At 41.6% G+C, this 18,892-nt stretch overlaps 1 protein-coding gene across 4 annotated transcripts in view; it reads left to right on the plus strand.

Annotated features, from left to right (window-relative positions):
* The window catches only part of DAB1 (DAB adaptor protein 1), a 1,094,927-nt gene that overhangs the window by 304,913 nt on the left and 771,122 nt on the right, over nt 1-18,892 (plus strand). For all 4 annotated transcript variants that reach the window (XM_081055475.1, XM_081055476.1, XM_081055478.1 and 1 more), the window contains exon 4: nt 11,122-11,284. The gene's annotated coding sequence lies outside the window, so the exon portion shown is untranslated. The remainder of the gene's footprint in view (nt 1-11,121; nt 11,285-18,892) is intronic.

The raw sequence follows: 18,892 nt of genomic DNA on the forward strand, positions 1-18,892 counted from the left end.
CATTATTGTGATTATTGAGTGCCCACACACTGTTAGGCATTTCTAAATGCTTTATGTATACTATCTCATTTAATACTCAACAGTTCCACAAGGCAGGTTACTAGTATTAATGCTCCCACCTTACAGATGAGAGAACTGAGGGCCAGAGATGTTAAGTCACTGGCTCAGGATCACATAGATAATAAGTGGAGAAGCTGGGGTATAACCACTACGCTATATTTTGGTCCAATATTTTCTGTTAACTGGCACAGAATATACCTGTTATAAAATACGTATCAAAACGCTGACTGCAATCATGCTTCTGTGATAAAGCCCTCTTTTTCCTAACTCATTTGGCCTTAATGCTAGTTTTCAAGTCCACAAACATGTAATGATACAGGGTTGGTTATATCATGCTTGGTTTACACATGGAGAAACTGAGGCGCAGAAAGGTTAAGTGACATGACCAAGGTCACATGGCTGGTAAGCTGTAAAGCAGGGACTTCGAGGGATATGCTCGCCTCACTCAGCCAGTTTGATGCCATGGACTGTGTGCCAGGCATTATCCTTGGTTCTGGCAGTACCAAGGTGAATTAGGCTCGTCCCTGCTGCCAGCCAGAATCTTGACTGGCTCATACACCCACCAGGTTTGGGGGTTCGTAGCTGGTATAGCTACATGCATGCTTTCCCCCTCACTTTAGGAAAACTGAGTTTGGGTAACTCTTCCACAGGATCTAAAGCTGTATAAAATTTTGTTGACGTTCTGAGGAGTCTTAAACAGCAGTATGCATTTTTTCTGTTTGCATACATCATTGGTATGAAGATATCTCGTAATTCAGTTCCTGACTCTAATTTGGTCTCTTTTCTTTTTACTCCTGAACAGTGAGTAGTGAAGCTCAGTATCTGTTATCAGCCCATGATCAGAACTACACTACTCTATGACAGGAATCATGCTAGGAATGCAACAAAATTTAAAATGTGGGATCTCCCTTTCACTGAATACAGTTGTTTATTTTGCAAATTCTCTAGAGGCAATCGTACAGTGGTTAAGGCCACAACTCTCCAGCCAGACTGCCTGGTTTCAAACCTCAGTTCCAGTACTTACTGTGTGACGTTGGGCAACTTCCTTACCCTTTCTGTGCCTCATGCCTTATCTATCAAATGAGAATGATGAAATCAGAATGCCTACCTCATTGGTCTGCCATGTGGATTGAAGGAGTAAACATGCATCTCCACTTAGGACAACAGGGCTTAGGGCATGGCCATTATGTAAGTGTTGGTCATTGTTATTGACAGTCACTCATAGAATTGAATTCCATTTATAATTTGAAAAGGACTTATTTTTTAAGAAAAAAAACACGTTTTACTATTTACATTTTTCAGCTCTGAAAGGGCCACCGTGTAAACACATTTTACTATTTACATTTTTCAGCTCTGAAAGGGCCACCGTGTTCTTTAAATCGTTCCTTCTGAGGACTAATGCATAGCCCTTCTGTTAAAGATGCTTGCAGTGCAAGCAAGCCTGCCGTGGATTTTTCCAGTGAGCTGGAGGTCTGCATTGCAGCAACTTGCTACAATTTGTGTATGTTGTCTTTAAATAGTGTGATGCAAGTGGATTATTTGAACAGGCTGTAAAGTTTTCATAGGTGCTGCTGATAAATCTCTCTTTGTTCTCTCTGCACCCCCTCCGCTCCTCCCCCTAAGCCATTAGGTGGTTCCTGTTGCACACTGAATAGTACAATTCACTCTGAACTGAGCCTTCCTTTTGTTGTTGCCCCTTACAAACATTTCTCCATGGGGTAGCCAGAGTGATCTTTTTCAAGTGCAAATCAGGCACAACCCTTCTTTGTGGAACCCTTCTAGTTTCTTCCTGTTGCATGGAGCACACAATCCAGACTCCTCCCATGCCGTACTAGGCCCACCTCACACTAGTGCTTCAGACACCCTGGCCTAAAACACGTTAGTTCCTAAAACATGCCAAGCTTTTTCTGCAACCAGTGTGTTTACTTGTGTGTTTCCCTCTATAATATTCTTTCATGGCTATTCACAGAGTTGGCATTTCTTCATTGTTGTGGCTCAGATATCAGTTCCTTAGAGAGGCCCATAACACGACCCTCCCTAAAATGAGCACTGCCCTCCCCTCATTAGTCTCTTTTGGCACACTGTTTATTTTTTATTAGAACATTTCCTGCTCTGTAATTATTTAATTTCTTTATATGTTTGCTTGTGTCTTCCTGGCCTTTCCTGATAGACTATGCTCTTCCTGAGGACAGGGACCAGGCCTGTCTGGCTCTCACTGTAACTGAGTCCCTGACACAGGAAATCCGAGTGAAATGTACACAGTACACCAAAGGTTGATGTGGTTGCCTCTGGAGTATCTAGAATTAAATTCTACATTTGGTTTTGGCTTCTGCTTTAAATGTCATTTGTTAATTCACCTGACTTCTCTGTTTTCTTTTTCCCCTGGAACATAAAACCAGACTCTGTATTGTTAGTTAACTACTCTGACATTTATTTTATACTTTCTTCATGCTCCTGAATTGCAGAAGTAAGAATTCCCTGTGGTCCCTGAGTTTCCCATATCTGTTCCTGAGATACAACGTGCTGTGGCGTGCCTTAGGAGCCTTTGTGAGAGACGACAGACTAAGTAAATGAAACCGTGGTTCTCCAGGTGTGCTCCTCAGACCAGCGGCATCATGACCACCTGGAAGCTTGTTAGAAATAACAAATTTGAGGAGTCGCCCTAATCCTACCGAAGCAAACTCTGAGGATGGAGACCAGCAATCAGTATTTTAACAAGCCCTCCATGTGATTCTGATATAACTAAAGTTTGAAAATCACTGCAGTAAAGTAATCTTTGTCAGAGAGGCATGGGAAAGCTGCTAACTTCTATGAATGTGTTTATACAGTTCAATAGTTTAGAAATATGTCATTAACATATCCTGTATGCCAGGAATTGCCCCGGTGCCTAGGATTCAGAGTTACACCAGAAAGAGTCCCACTTTTGAGGAACTCATTATCGAATGGGGAGAGAATGGCAAGTAAACAGTCTATGGCAGTATACTGTGGTGCGTGTTGGACTAGAGGAAAGCAAAACGAGCTAAGGAAGCACAGGCAGGACTCTGTCATTTGAGAATCTTTGAGAGAGGCATAAGGTACAGGTAAAAAAGTGTGGACTCCAGAGACAACTGGCCTGGGTTTAAGCCCACCTCCCCTCTTTAGCGGCTGTGTGACTCTGGGTAAGGTACTTAACCTCTCTGTGCTAGCTTTTCCTGTATATATAAAATAAAAGTGATAATGCTAATAGTAACATCTTTTATAGGGTTGTTGGGCTGATTAAATGAGTTAATAAATGAAATGCACTTAGAACAGGGCCTGGTTCGTGGTGAGCACTCAATAGGTATTAATTGCTATTACTATCATCTGATTGCAAGCAAAGGCTATCAGATGTACTTCATTCATTAGGGCAGGTGAGTGAGGGGAGGTTATTTAGGGGGATGTTTTCACTGTAATTGATAGCAGAGCTTGCTGCTCAAAGTGTGGTCCTCGCACTAGCAGCGTCAGCGTCATGTGGGAGCTTGTTAGGAATGCAGACTCTCAGGCCCTACCCCAGACATACTGAGTCAGAACCTGCATTTTAACAAGATCACCAGGTAATTCTTTTAAGCAAACTTTAAAAATTGAGAAATACTGTTGTAGACTGGTATTTCTGAGCCCTGGCTGCATGTAACTGGAGAGGGAACATACAGGCAAAAGCACTGCAGGTTTGTGTTGTGGGCTGTGGAGTTGGAGACAGAAAGTGGTAGGAGAGGAGGGGAAGCGGCTACAAGCCAGGCTATGGGAGGGGGGCTGAACCTCATGCATTTGCAGGTTTGCAGCAGTGAAGCCAGGGCTGCCATCAGATTGTACTTGAGAAAGCTCACCGTGGGGTCCTGTGAAGGGAGCCAGGAGGTGGAGGCCAGGGAGGAGAACCTTAAAACTGCCTTGAAAGAGCAGATGAGATTTCATGGCAGTGAAGGAGAGAGGAGGAAACGAATTTGAGGATATTAGGTGACTCAGCCTTGCAGGACTAAACTTGGGAAATGAGGAAGTCAAGTACGGCTCAGGCTTTGAACTTACACGACCAAGTTCAAAAAGCTGCTCCTTGAAAGTTATTCTTCATAAACTAGGGTTTCTCTCTGATTCGGTTTCCCAAAAACAGCCCAATGCAGAACCTTCTATTCTTACCTAGCTGGGTATTTCTTGCAACACACTCAATAAGCATTAGGTGGTATTTCTTCCGTATGAGGTTTGGGTATAAAATGTCCTATTGGATCCCAGGGATGATGGCGGTGGTCTTCCATCTTTGTCACCGTCTCTAGCCATATGTTCAGTTATAGCAACATCCAGTTCCCCAGATCCCTTACAGAACGAGTCATTCCATGCTAGCAAAGTTTTCAGGTAGATGAGGGCTAATCTTTCATGTGTGGAAAATTTCATACTGTTTTTGAGGATATGTTTTAATGCATTGGTTTTCATGCTTTATTAGAAAAGCAGTGGGATCTTTTTCTTAAGTAGAATTTTAGAATTGCAATATGTAAAACAGAATAAAGAGGGTTACTTCAGTTAAAGAAGGAAGGAGTGGGCGAAGCCCTTGGCACTTGCCTTCCAATTTATCCATCATTTATTCTAAGACTCCTCACACAGATACTCCTCCTTCCACAGATACCTTGGAGCCTGTCAAAACACTTGGAAACCTCTGTTTTAAAATGAACTTACACTCTACTGTTATCTTAAACAGAAGAATCAAATGTGACTTGTAACTGGGGGCTTTGTCATCAGTATTATTATCGTGATATGATTGAGTTGGTGCAAGTCACTTTCATTGCAAGTGACAGATCTTCAACTCTAACTCAAGCAAAATTATCAATTTATTGGCATATGGAGTGATGGTTGTGGATATCAGGCGCGGTTGTATTCAGGTGCTAAAACGATTTCATCAGGGCTCATGTCCTCTGTCCATCTATTGACCCTACCTCCCTCTGTTTCTCAGTGTGTCAACATTTAGTCATATTCACTCCTGCCAAAGGGTGCTCTACGCTTGTGGCAAACAAGATCATTGTGGTAGTCTTAACTAAAATTCTTGCAGGTCTTGGAACAGAGGCTCTCTTCCTCAGTATCAGTTCTTGTGAACCAACTCTTAATTATCCTGTCTGGGTCACACGCTGACCCCTAAGGCCAGTGATAAGTCATTGTGATTGACACTTCCTCCAGAAGGTCATAGGAAGGGCCTATGGAAAAAGGAAGGTGTGCAGGCTAAAGCAATAGATGTCTGCTACAGTGCTGCAGGTTTCTTTAAAAAATACTGAACTCATACTGTGTGCTGGGTTGGGCACTGCTGCAGAGACCAAAGATAAAGCACAGAAAAACACCCAGGACTGAGCACGCAGGTGCAACAGGATATGCCAAAAACACAGTTTAACATAATGAGATGAGTTGTGACCAAGGGGAACTCACAAAATGTTCTGAGAGAAATGCTCATTGACTGAATAGATGAGCAGTAAATTGTGTCTGAGGTAATCAGGGAAGACTCCCTAGAGGAGGTGATATTTGATGGCATTCATACAGTGGAGAAGAACAGAGCATTTTAAGTGGAAAGAACAGAACATGGAAAGGTATGGAGGTCTGAAAAAAGTTGGGGCAATTAAAGGTTAAAAATGGGGACCATAGAACTGGCAGCCGAAGTGACTCTTTTTCCTCAATTTATCCACACACCTCCCCCCGATTTACCTCTCCCTCCTCCTGATTCCCCCTCTCACCAAGAGTGGTATCACCCTCTCAAAGGTTGGAGAGATAGTGTGTATGTCCATGGCTGCTGTCCAGCCTTCCACCCCCAGATCAGACCTGCTCTTGCTCCCATCTGCAAGATCCTCAGGGCAGCGCCACCCCCTGCTTTAATTACCACTTTCCCCTCTGCCACCCACCATGAGATCCATCCCATTCTTCCTGTTCTGTCTCTTCTTTCTTGTGTTCTGTTTTACCAGGTGTTACTTCCACATTTTCAGCCTTCTTATGAAACGAAAGACCACCTTTCTTAAGGACCATCAGCCAATCAGAACATTTCTTTACTCCGGTGATTTTTTTTTTTTTTTTAACCCAGCTTACACATTAAAATAACATGGAGGGCTTGTAAAAAAATTTCCAATGTGCAGGCTCCACCTCCAGGGATTCATTCACTAGATCTGGTGGAGCCCGATCTTCAGTGATTTGTAAAGTTCCCCAGGTGACTCTCATATGCAGTTTGAGAACCACTGCTTCACTCCGTGCAGAGCACCTCATACACTCGCTGTGGCTTTGGGACCTTCTCACGGAGGCCTGTGTCCATGGCTCCCCTGCCTAAAGGTCCTGAGCTGCTCCACGAGCCTATGGTGGCAGCAGGCCTGTCACTTGATGGCCATCAAGACTGCTATAGTCAGGTTTACTGAGATATTCCCAGGCTTGTTACACTGTTGTCTTGTTCATAAAAAAAAAAAAAAAAAAAAAAAAAAAAAAAAAATTATGTTTTAGCCTTCCAGACATCTAATTTTGCAAATCAGTGTCAGATACAGAAAGGATCCTGTCACTTGAGAGCAGTACATTCAGTAGTTTTAAAGGTCAAAGACTGACATGGAAATTAGGTTTCAGCTATTGAAATACATTGACTTAAACACACATAACAGAAAACATGGTCTTCGGGCACCCTGGCTCTTTATGCATGTATAAGTGAGCCCATTAGATCTACTGATAACCGCTCCTGAGCACTCACTGATTTTCCTGGTGGTCGGGAAGGAAAACACTGGTACATGCAGAAAGGGGCTCTGTTTTGAAGACATCCTAATAATAGCTCATGTGTGGAGTGTCTATTTTATGGCAGCCACTGCTCTGCAAGTTAGTTAGCTCACCTCAAATCGTCAGGATAACCTCGCAAGAAGGAAACTCAGGCTCATAAAAGGAAGGGAAGTTAAAAGTGCTAGAGCTAGGATTCCATGCCAGACCGTCTGGGCTTCAACACTTTCAACTCTGTACCACACACGTCTTGTCATAAGTGATAGCAGTGTACAGGGAGCATGCACCGGTGCCCAGGAGCAGGGTCACCCCAGGAGAATCACTCTGAGTATTATTTTCTTTTTCAAGAGTATTATTGATTTGACAAGTAAAATACGATGGCTCATGTTAATTTTTTCAGATGTTAGTTCTAATCAGTTTCCTTACTTTTGAATGATCTGATTCAAGTGCATTGTATTGGGAATAATTCAAAAGACACGGATAGGTGGGTTTGCTTCTCTGAACTATTAAGCTGGGAAGGGGGAAAGAGTCATAAGCGTTTGAACACTGATTGTCGTATTTATCCACATTGTCAGCATTCAAGGTAGAGAAGGACACATTTTCAATCACCCATCCCAAAAGATTACAAAGCATGTTTTGCTTCTGTTTTGCAGTTGGTCAGAATTGTGTCTCCTGACTGTTTCGCATCTAGGAGGAAAACTGAGCTCAGTAGCAAAATGTCTGTTTTGATAAATCAGGAACAAAAAGACCCAAACTAATGACTTCCACAAAGGAAGGTGCCCTGGGAAATACAGAATAGTGGAATCAGGGGCTTGTTTACCATGCTTCTGTGTATCCATCTGATGGGGAGTAAAAATAGTTTTCTTTACACAAAGGGACCCAGGGAATGGTGAACCAGGGAATAATTGACTTGTCTTGATATGTTTGTGAATGTGCATTTTTATCTGATGGCATATATGCTGTTGGCCTTTGAGTCAGTCAGTCACCCCCCGGTAAAATTTCCTCAGCCTCACACACACCAAGATAATGTGCCTGTCCCCACCCCCAAAGAAAACGTTTCAAATTAGCATTAATAAGCCAGTGTTGTGTTTGGGAGCCCTACAGGGAAAGCCACCCACTGCAGCTGAATGCCATTCAGCAGGCAAGAAGTGATTTGCAATATAATTTAAATGAAGAGCTGGCTTCCTTTCCCATTTAGAACACACCAGTATGGAAAACCGATTGTCAGACATTCTGGTGATGTGCATCAACTTGGCTATTCACTCAGAAAATGAAGTTTCCTGAGACACCGGCGCATTTAATTTATTTTCTTTTTCCCTGTGAAGTTCACTTCGGCTTGTTAAATACAATGACTGGTCCAAACCACAGAAAAACCAACACCATTAATTTTAATGCTCATAATATAATGGAAGGAGATTATATTCATTTGGGATTTCCCCCCCTTTAATAGAATGTTTACTTACCCCTCTCCTTATGAGTTAATTATTATTTTCCTTCCATAATGTTCTGCTTATATGTGAGCAGCCAAACAGTATGTGTCTGTTAATGTCTTGAGTTTAGAATTGCTGGTGAATCTGTCGTGTTGCAATGTCTGTCACTAAAACATCAATAGATTGGCAGCGTGGAGAATGCACATGTGGTTAACAGGAAGGCAATGGGTCCCTACAGAACGTTCCCGTCTATTTTTATAAAACATTTAGTTGCAGTAGAATTTCTTTTCTAAGCTTTGATTGGGATATTGAATGACTTTTTAGTGAATTATGTGGTAGTGAGTTAAGAATTGGTACCTTTTACTCTCTTACAATTCAGGTATTTATTTTTAACTCATCTATTTATGCATTTAATAGAGCACCCAACTTATGCCAGTCGTGCACTAAAGTATTAGGGATTAAAAATAATTAAGATACTGTCCCCATCTTCAGGGAGCTCATAGTTCTGAGCAGGAATTATAATAAGGAGTTGCAACACAGTGAGAGGAGTGGTGCAAGAGAATTGGGCATAAGAGAATTGGGTAACACAGGGCGAGATTGAGGGAGCACTCCCAGGAGACGGGGGCCATCAAGGAAGGCCTTGCAGAGCAGGAGGTGCTAGAGACCTACGCCTGGAGTACTTCATATGGCACTGAAATGATGGGTGAAGGTCAGAAAAGGCAACACACGCAGGCTCAATAGGGAATGCAAAGTTGTGAAGCAAGCCTTTTGTTGGAAACCTATATAGTTATTTAAATAATAATAATATAAGCTGGCATTTAAATGTTCACCATTTGCCACACACTGTTTCAAATTCTTATATCTGCACATGCAATTAAGCTTTATAATGACTCTTCGAAGTAGGTATTACCAGCATCCCCTTTTCCAAATTAAAATTGATGCCTGGAGATATTCAGTAACTCGCTGAAGATCACACCACCGGTATTATCAGGACCAAGACTGGAACCCAGGTTCTTTGACTCCAAAGCCTCCAAGTTTAAATGGTAGACTTCTAGTCATATGGCCCTTTGGAGCCTTCAGTCCAGCTGTGCAGATAAGATGTGCAGATAGTGAGTGACATTCACGAATATGTCTAACTGGGGTACTAACAGTACCTATCACATGTGGAGATGACTAAGATAGAAAATATATAAAGCGCTTAAACAGTGCCTGGTATGTAATAAAGCAATTGTTAACTGCTGGTGTTGCGATGATTGATGCCTTGAAAGTAGAAGGAATTCAACAGTACGTAGGAAACCCAGCCACTTAGGGGGAGTTCACTGCAGAAGGTATTGGTTAAGGAGCACATCGTGGAGTCGGTGGCATTCCATGTAGACCTGGCTGGCTTGGTGGTATGATTGTTACAGAAAAGACGTAGGGACCGAGAAGAGAGAATGGAATGCAGAAATGCAAGCAGACTGGAAAATTCCACCATGTTTAAAAAAGTAAATACACTAATTTGATGGAAGAAGAGGGTCTGTAAAAAGAAGCAGGGGGAATAAGGTTAAATAGATAGGTATACATTGTTTACAACTAATTGTATGTATTTCTTAGTCATGATAAAAGTCTTCGTGGGGGGTAGAGGCTCATTTTTTCCATTTGAAGAAAATGAGGTTCAGAAAAGTTATATAACTTGCTTAAGGTCATCAGCTAAAGAGTGGTGGAACTTGGATTTGAGCCCAGGTCTCTGTTATTTAAAGTGCCATGCTCATTTGACCACACCACATGTTCATTTTTGTAGCTCTAACCTTTCTAACACATCATGAATATTTATAGAATATTTTTTTACAGTGAAAGAGGTAAGAAAAAAAGTAAGAATAATGTGTCAGTGTGTTCTTCTTAGAGTTCTGCTTATCATTCATTATAGCCCAACATTTTCACAGTTGATAGCTTGTGTCTACTTTCATTAAGATGGGAACAACTTGTTTGATTTCCTGTTTCTCTGTTTGATTTTCTGTACACACACCCCCAACTCAGGTTTCCTATTTGTGTTTACCTGTTGTAACGCATACCACAGATAACATCCCATCTGCTGGAATAAGAGCTAATGGTTAAGAGTTTGGACGTTGAAGAACTGTCAGGTGCCGGGGTTAGAATCCCAGCTCTACCCTTCATAGCTGTGGTCAGAAATAAGATTCTTAAATTCTCTGTGTTTCTATTTCCTTATCTGTTTAATGATAAAAATAATAGTCCGTACCTCAGTGGGTTGCTGCTAGGAAGAAATGGATTACTACATATAGAGACTGAAAATGTCCTTAAAATGCTGTGATCATTCATTAAATATTAGCATTATGGTTGTCATTATTATGCCTTATCTCTCATGTCTCTCCAAATAAAGAACTGTGATCAGTTCTGCTGGTGAGGGCGTGGGAAGGTTATCCTTTCATATATTGCTAAAGAGAGTGTAAAATTGTACAGCCCTTGTGGATGGTAATTTGACAATATCTATCCAAATTTAAAGGATATGCTACTTCCCCCGATAATTCCACTTCTAGATATTTATCCTACAGGTAGATTCACACAAGTGAAAAATGTGTCATTGGAACCTTTTGAGTTTTAGCCTGGACATGAATAACATAGTTCAAATTATTAAAGATTGATGAATGTTTTATGCTTTGTTTCTACCCCACACACTGTCTAGCACAATGCTAGTTACTGACAAATCCCCGCTCTCCCCCCCGCCTATTTTTTTACCCTGGCACTATTCCTAAGTGGTGCCCCAGACCTACCTCCATGCATCATATACGCTTTAGAATGACGCTTCATCCTGAGCCACTCACTCTAAACTCCATTGTGACACCTGTACTTCATCCTCCTTTCTCCTTCATTGGTTTGCTTTCAAAACTGACATATACTTCTTTTATTGCAGCTATGTCCTTGGCTTCTCTCTATGACGATTTCTGACTCGTGGCTCTGGCAATCTTGGGAAAACATCATCCAATTTCTTCATTCCAGACCTTGTGGCCCCCCTTTCCCCAGAGTCACCCCCACCCAGCCTGGACACATTGACTGAAGCATTTTCTAGGACACGCGTGAGTAAAATGCCTGATATTTTTTTATGAAAATAGTTTAAATCATCCCCTTCTCCTTCTCCTGCTCTCTGTTCTTTTGAGCATGATTTTGTATTTCTCAAAAGATGTTCCAATTGTCTTACTTTAGGAAACTAACTGCCTGTCCCATAGTTTATACTCTCAGATTCATTATTTGTTTAATCACTGACTTATTCAAGGAGATGGTAGCCAATAGAATCTGAGAACTGGAAGGCACAAGCCTTTGTTCTGTGTGGTTCCATTCAGGGTTACTTGTCTCTGACTTAGATTGGAGTCTAAATGGATTAGAATAAAACCAATTTAAAGGAAAAAAGAAATGTTCACAGAAACAGAAATAGAGATTCCTGCTATCTTGGCTGCCTAAGATCTGCAGGCCTCACCAAGGAATTTAAAAAGTAATGTTTCTTATCATAAGTGACAGAAATATGCTGCTTTCTGCATCAATAGATATGAAGATTAAAGGGTCTGACCGTATTAAACAATTTTGCACAGCACCAGGCACTCTGGGCTCTGCTCTCTGCCTTATTACCCTTCATCTCGGGGCTATTTCAGGCCCAATTTAAGAATACAATGCAGTCTGGTTTTGCAAATTGACATCCTTTAATTTAAACTGTCTTGTGGGAGAATTAAGAAATTATGGAACAATTATTCGCCCTCAGTTGAAAGCTGGATGGCATCCTAAGATCCTTGTACATTAGCCATTTGCATTGATTAAGTCACATAATTGAATTATACCTTTGCCCCCATACTATCTAGTGGCAAATATGTCGGTGTTTTGTGTTGGGAAATGCTTCCATAAAAATGGAGTAGGAGTTGGGGTTGAACATTGACCTGGGCGTCAAAGAAAACATCAGAGCCGAGTGGGCTGACACTTTGAGGTTTTGTGTGGGAGGTTGATGAGCAGAGCAAGCGTTGCACTTGGAGTTTAAATGGAAGTCCACACACCAAAACTGTCTACGTGATATTGGGAAGTATGCATCATTTGCCAGTCTCCCTTTACATTGTCCTTCAGTGTTCAGCTAATGTATCTGCCCCTCGTTCTTAGAGTTTGATTTTATTTTATTTTATTTCACAAAAATGCTGGCTTTGGTGTATTTCCTTCGTCCTGCATGGTTTCCCATATACATGTCAATCATAACACCTCCGTCATGATGACCAGTCTCCTTTACCAGGAATTGTGGCTGTGCTAGGAACCATGTCTCAGTCGCCCAGGATGGTCGTAGCACGAAATAACTGTTTGTCTAATGAGTATTTACTCTGAATTCTCAATAGTTCAGTTTCTAAGCTCAGTTTTCTTTTGTAGAATGGGAATCAGGAGGAGGCAGAATCTGTCAGTAATTTTTAAAGCGTCATTCTTTTTTTCTTTTCCTTTTTTGTTTTGTTAAGATTTTATTGGGGAAGGGGAACAGGACTTTGTTGGGGACAGGGTGTACTTCCGTGACTTTTCTAAGTCAAGTTGTTGTCCTTTCAGTCTTAGTTGTGGAGGGCGCAGCTCAGCTCCAGGTCCAGTTGACATTGTTAGTTGCAGGGGGCGCAGCCCACCATCCCTTGCAGGAGTGGAACCAGCAACCTTGTGGTTGAGAGCCCGAGCTCCAACCAACTGAGCCATCTGGCCACCCAGGAGCTCAGCGGCAGCTCATTGACTTCATTCTAGTTGCGAAGGGCGCAGCTCGCTGGCCCATGTGGAAATCGAACCAGCAGCCCTGTTGCCCAGAGCTTGTGCTCTAACCAACTGAGCCACCTGTCCACCCAAAAGCTTCATTCTTAAGTAGGGGTTTTGCCCCACTTATATCATCAGACCATTTCATCAAGGATTTGTTAAACACCTACTCTATCCATTTAACAAATGTTTATTACACACCTATTATATACAAAAGCTGGGGTAGGTGCTGAGTTGGGGGAAAATAGCCAAAACATATTTCCTGTTCTTTCGAGGAGCTGAAACTTCACTTGGGACTTGGAGAGGTCTGTACAGAAAATAGCCTTGGTGACTGACAGAGCAGGCAGGAGGCCGGTGAATAGTCCTGGACCATGAGAAGGAGCGATGGTACATTCCATTTCATCCCTCTCTGAAATTTATACTGCCATTGGTATGTCCTGCCCCGTGCCCCCTCCCACATCATCCATTTTAGAACCCAGCAGAGAAGAAAACTCTCAGACGAATGTCCTGTGGTCAGGAGGATGTGCACCTTTCATTTGAAAACTCTTCCAAAGGAGAGAAATTTTAAAGCACTATTCTCCCTGCTTCACCCCCACCCCAGCTTCCAACTCTCCACCACGCTGTGAAGCCTTCTGGGTCTTCCGATTCTTTGTCTATTCTGTGTGGCATGAGAATCTCTCGCTTTTAAAAAGCTCTTTACTTTTTCTTTACCTTTGTCAAAGAACACTCTTGGAGCTTTCAAACCCAACTGCAGCTATCTTCCTGAATATTTCTGTGTGGAAGGGATTAATCAAGTCTGTCAAATGTTGAGCTGTGAAACCTTTAATATTTCTAAAAGGTTTAAAGCCGGCATATTTATCACATGCATCATTGAGAATAATCTTTTTTTTAATAAAAAAATTAAATGCTCACTGTAAAATATTGTGGCGGTGAGCACAGTAGGTGAAAAGCTCATGCAGGGTCCCTATTGTGATATTGGAATGGAGATTCTGGCAAAATCTTTCTCTGGCATCACTCCCCAAGAAGCCGCCCATCATCTATCACACATCTATTTATTTGTAGGAATGTTTTATATTGTGGAATTCTTGGTGCTCAAAAGGAAAGGAAGGTAAGAGAAAGGAATAATTTTTGTTGAGTGCCTGCAATGTGTCAGGCATTGCCTATGCGTGCTTTCCGTGGGTTGTCACATTTTAATTTTCACAACAATCCTTTATAGTAGGCACTGTCACGGCTGATTTATTGACAAGGAAACTAAGATTCAAAAAATGCAGCAATTTTCTCAAGATCACGTAAATATTCATTTGCAAATCCAGGACTTGACCCTAAGTCTGTCTAATTCTCTCGTTCTGTTTATGTGGCAAATACCTAGCAACTACTTAACATAAGATAGGTAACCCCAAAAGTGTTGCCCGAGTTGTCGTGACTATTAGCATTAAGCTTCCTGAGGGTTTGTAATGAAAGATCTTTATTTTATAGATATTTGAGGCAGTGGAGATTGTTGGGCATGATTATGAGAATCGGCGATGTATGTTTTAAGATGTGTAACCCAGCAGTGGTGGTAGTATTCCCTAAGTAGGGAGAGATTCACTCAGGGCTTTTTATTAATATGACTAATACAAACACTCTATTTCATTATTCATTTAAAAAGTGCTTTCACGTGCACAGCTTAATTTCATTTACTCTACAGCCTTCTGAAGTAATATCAGCACTGCTGCCAAATTACAGATGGGGGAACTGAGGCCCAAAGCCCTGACAGATAAGTCCTGCCCAGATCGTTCAGCTAGAAGTGCCTGAGTTGATGCAAAGACTCTTCTTCTGTGTGTCAAAGCCACAATCTTTCCACTGGGTATAATAGTTTTAATTATTCCCAAGAATTCAAAAAATAAAGTTTTTGAATATTGAAAAGACCTTAGAGACCCATCAGCCTTATCTCCCAGATTTGACAACTGCAGCTTAAACACTGAAAGTAGTGTCACAGAGGCCCATGCTGCTCCATGTCTTGTGACAACCGAGAGGAAAGATGGATTCATTCAGATGGAATAGGTGGTTAGATTCTAGGAGCTACAGATCACACATAAAACCAGGGAAAGCTGCACTAAGGAGGTGACTCTTGGTAATGTTCCAAAAGGAAAAGAAGGATTTTACTAGAGGGAGAAGATTCAACAAGTGAAACTCTAATGGAAAAAAGGAATGATTGTGTGGTAAAATGACATGGGTGGGGACCCTTTAAGAAAGCTCAAGTTTGTTGTTTCCGTATAATTAGTTGTGTAACTGCATTCCCAGACTGCCACCACAGGGCTGCACACGTGTAATTAGACCCCCTACCAGCCCAGCAGTGTCTTCTCCACTCAAGCTCCAGCTTTGCCTCAGAGCAAGCAACCCAAAGAAAGGTCCTAAGACTGGGAAGATTTGCAATTTCCTTCTCACCTTTCCTGGGAACATCCTTCTCTGTGTTTACCAAATTCAATGGGAGAAAAAAAGGTAAACAACTTAGAAGGAGGAATGGCTTTCTGCTCCCAAGTTACTGTAAAGACAATGGGCCCATTTCAGGAACTTTTTTGGGTGGGCAAGATGTTTCCCCCGTTTACATTTAGTAAACTGTAATTAGCATCAGCAGGAGAAGAGAAATAACTGTGTTGGGAAACACCATGTTTCTCTGCACAGCAGCCTCCGTTCTGAAGGGTGGTTCCCAGCATGGGTCTTTTCTTGTGGAGAGGTGGGCTGCAGATGCCCTGTGTGTTTGAAATGGGCTTGTCCTGGTGGTGAAGAACTAACATGCAGTAGGGGGCTGAGGCCAGCTGATGATCCACTTCAGATGGCAGAGTAAACCTTGCTTAAGTAGCAACTGGTTGGAGTCACAAGGCTCTTGTACAGTTTCATTCATTCCATAAACACACGTGAGCCCACACCCAGGTGAGCCCCACTATATGCAGAACACTAGGTTAGAGGTTAGGGGCCACGGATCACACCTGCCTCCATGAAAGGCCATGGTGGTCAAAGGCAAATTCATAGCTGAATACACAAATAACTGGCTGAAACTTCTTTTACTTTGGGACCATTGAGTAAATCAGACGTGTCCTGAGCCAGATAAGTAAGCCTTTCCCAGCCTAAGATTTAACACAATAAAAGTATATTGTTGTTCTTAATGCACTCATTCAGGGACTCAGAATTTTTTCTATCCTGTGATAATGTATATCATTGTCATCTTTAACACGTGGCTTCTAAAGTCTCTGAAGGAGGGGAAAAAAGAGGCAGATCATGCTTGAGAGATTTTTAGGCATCATTTCTGGAAGTGGTTTGCATCCCTTCCTCTCATATTCCTTTGATCAAAATCAGTCATATTCCCCAACTTAATTGTAAGGGACCTGGGAAATATAGCGTAACCATGTGTCCAGCTTAGAGAAACACATAGTCTTGTCTTGACGTGATCTCTTAAACTCAGTTCAAATGACTGCAAGATCATCTAAAAGATTGCCCTTTACTACCATTTGGAGGGGACCTTCCATGAAAAATGATCTTCCTGTGTAGAATGGAAATCTACTGGTGAAAATTTAATTAATATAATTAAAGAAGAACCTGAAATGACTTCGTAACTTTTGACCTCAGAATTTCTTTTCCAGTATTCTATCCTAAAAATAGAAATTGCAAAGATTTGTGAAGAAGCAAGTTTCCCCATTACTTGCAACTTTGAAAAAGGAAAACAACCTAAATTTCCAAAATGAAGGAAAATATTTCTCACATTCAAATAATGTAGTCATTAAAATAAAATATATATATGTTTTATATATATTTTATATTCTTTATATGTATATAAAGAATATTTAATGTATTTAATGGCATATGGACCAAAGGTAGGCTTCAGAACTTTATATAAAACACAATTCCAATTTTGTTGCAAGCATATGTTTAGGTATGTGGACATAGACACCTGAAAAAGGCTAAAGACAATGCATTAAGAATTAGGCATGAATTTCTCTCTTACTGTATTTCCCCCAAAATAAGACCTACCTGGACCATCAGCTCTAATGTGTCTTTTGGAGCAAAAATTAGTGTAAGACCCAGTCTTAGTTTACTATAATATAAGACCCAGTCTAATTATAATATAATATAATATAATATAATATAATATAATATAATATAATATAATACCGGGTCTTATATTAGTTTTTGATACAATTAAAAGATGCATTAGAGCTGATTGTCTGGCTAGGTCTTATTTTCGGGGAAACATGATAGTAGGATAAGGAGGGCTTTCATTTCCTTCTTTATATATATTTTTTTCTAAATCTGATATTATGATGACTATGCAAAGCTTTTGTAAATGTAACAAATAAATCAATTAAAATGTTTTACAAAGTGAAGTAGAAAGAGGAAAAGCTTTGGACCAGGACTCACTCAGGTCCGGGAGAATTATTCTAAGTATCTCAGGAGGGAACACTCAGAGGGTGTGTGCCAAGATTTGTGTGTATCCTAGGAAGGTATATCCTGGATTTGTGTCAAGTCCAGAGGAGGAGCAGGCTGAAGACCCAAGGATATCATAAACGTCAGGACCCATGCAAACTAAGAGGGCCCACAACAGTTTCCTCAACAGGGCTACAGAGCACAAATCTCAGCTGATTTAAAAATTCAAGATTAGGGCAACAGGTTCAAGGCCTTGCTCCACTTACTAGCTGTGTGGATTTGGGCACTCGGAACCCCATTTTAACAATGGAAATAATACCACCTTCTCTATGATTGCTGTGATGTTAAGTGTGATCATATATTCAGGTATTATGCGCACACACACACACACACACACACTCACACTCACTCCCAGTAAGCCCAAGAAGTCAAAATGTGAGGGACTTTACCAGTTAGACCTACGGACATAACTCTTTAGGAATAACTAGAAACAAGGGAAGAATGGCATCATGGTGTGTTCTTATCAACAGTATTGGCCAATACCTTTTATTAGCTGTGATTCTTTTAGCATCTGGGGAAATAGCAGAGACAGAATCAGCCTGACTCACAGAAGCTTGGGGCAGTTTACCTGTAACATTGTGGAGGCTAAAGACTGACACCTCCCACCAAGCTCAAAGGGGTACCCTTTGGGAGAAAGCCCCGTCCTCACTGCAACTTTCCATGATCCTCTCCAGCCTTCATGCCCCACCTCTATTCCTACCCCTACTAAACCTTCCCCAGGACCACCTGGAGCGTTAGGGCCTCTGACAGTGTGACCCTCACCTAAAACTTGGCAGTGTTCATCCTGGGAAGTCTCCCTCGTCTTTTCTTTGCATGGTCAACTTGACATCCAGGCAATCAAGGCCCACTCCATGTCCGGCCTTCATATCAACCAGGAGAAAGGTAAAGCATCCTAAATGAAATCTTCTAAGACAAATCTCTAAAGCAAAAGGCATTATAAGTTCTCACCAGATGCTTCTGGGCTGAGAACTTTGGCTGTGACACTGCAATATACTACAGAATCGAGGTATGGAAAGTCAGCCCCGGAAGCTATGACTTCACATTCATCTTAGTCACCTCAAGCTGCTATAACAAAAATACCTAGACAGGAGGCACAAACAGCAAAACATTTATTCCTCACAGTTCTGAGAGGTTGGGAAGTACAAGTTCAAGATCCGTGTGCGGGCACATCCAGTGTCTGATGAAGGTCCATGTCCTGTGTCCTCACGTGGTGAAGAGAGCAGAGAGGAAGCCAGCTCTTCCGTCTCTTCTTATAAGGGCACTAATCCCATTCATGAGGGCTCCATCCCCATGACCTAATTCTCTCCAAAAGGTCCCACATCTTAGAACCATCACATTGGGGAGGAGGATTTCAACATGTGAATTTGGGGGGACACAAACATGCAGCCTGTATCAATATTCCTGCTGCTTAAGCAAGAGGTCCTGAACCATTTTCCAACTTCCATCTGAAAACAGTCTCAACAGATCAT

This window comes from Rhinolophus hipposideros, assembly GCF_964194185.1.
Source record: "Rhinolophus hipposideros genome assembly, chromosome: 8".
NCBI classification, from domain to species: domain Eukaryota; kingdom Metazoa; phylum Chordata; class Mammalia; order Chiroptera; family Rhinolophidae; genus Rhinolophus; species Rhinolophus hipposideros.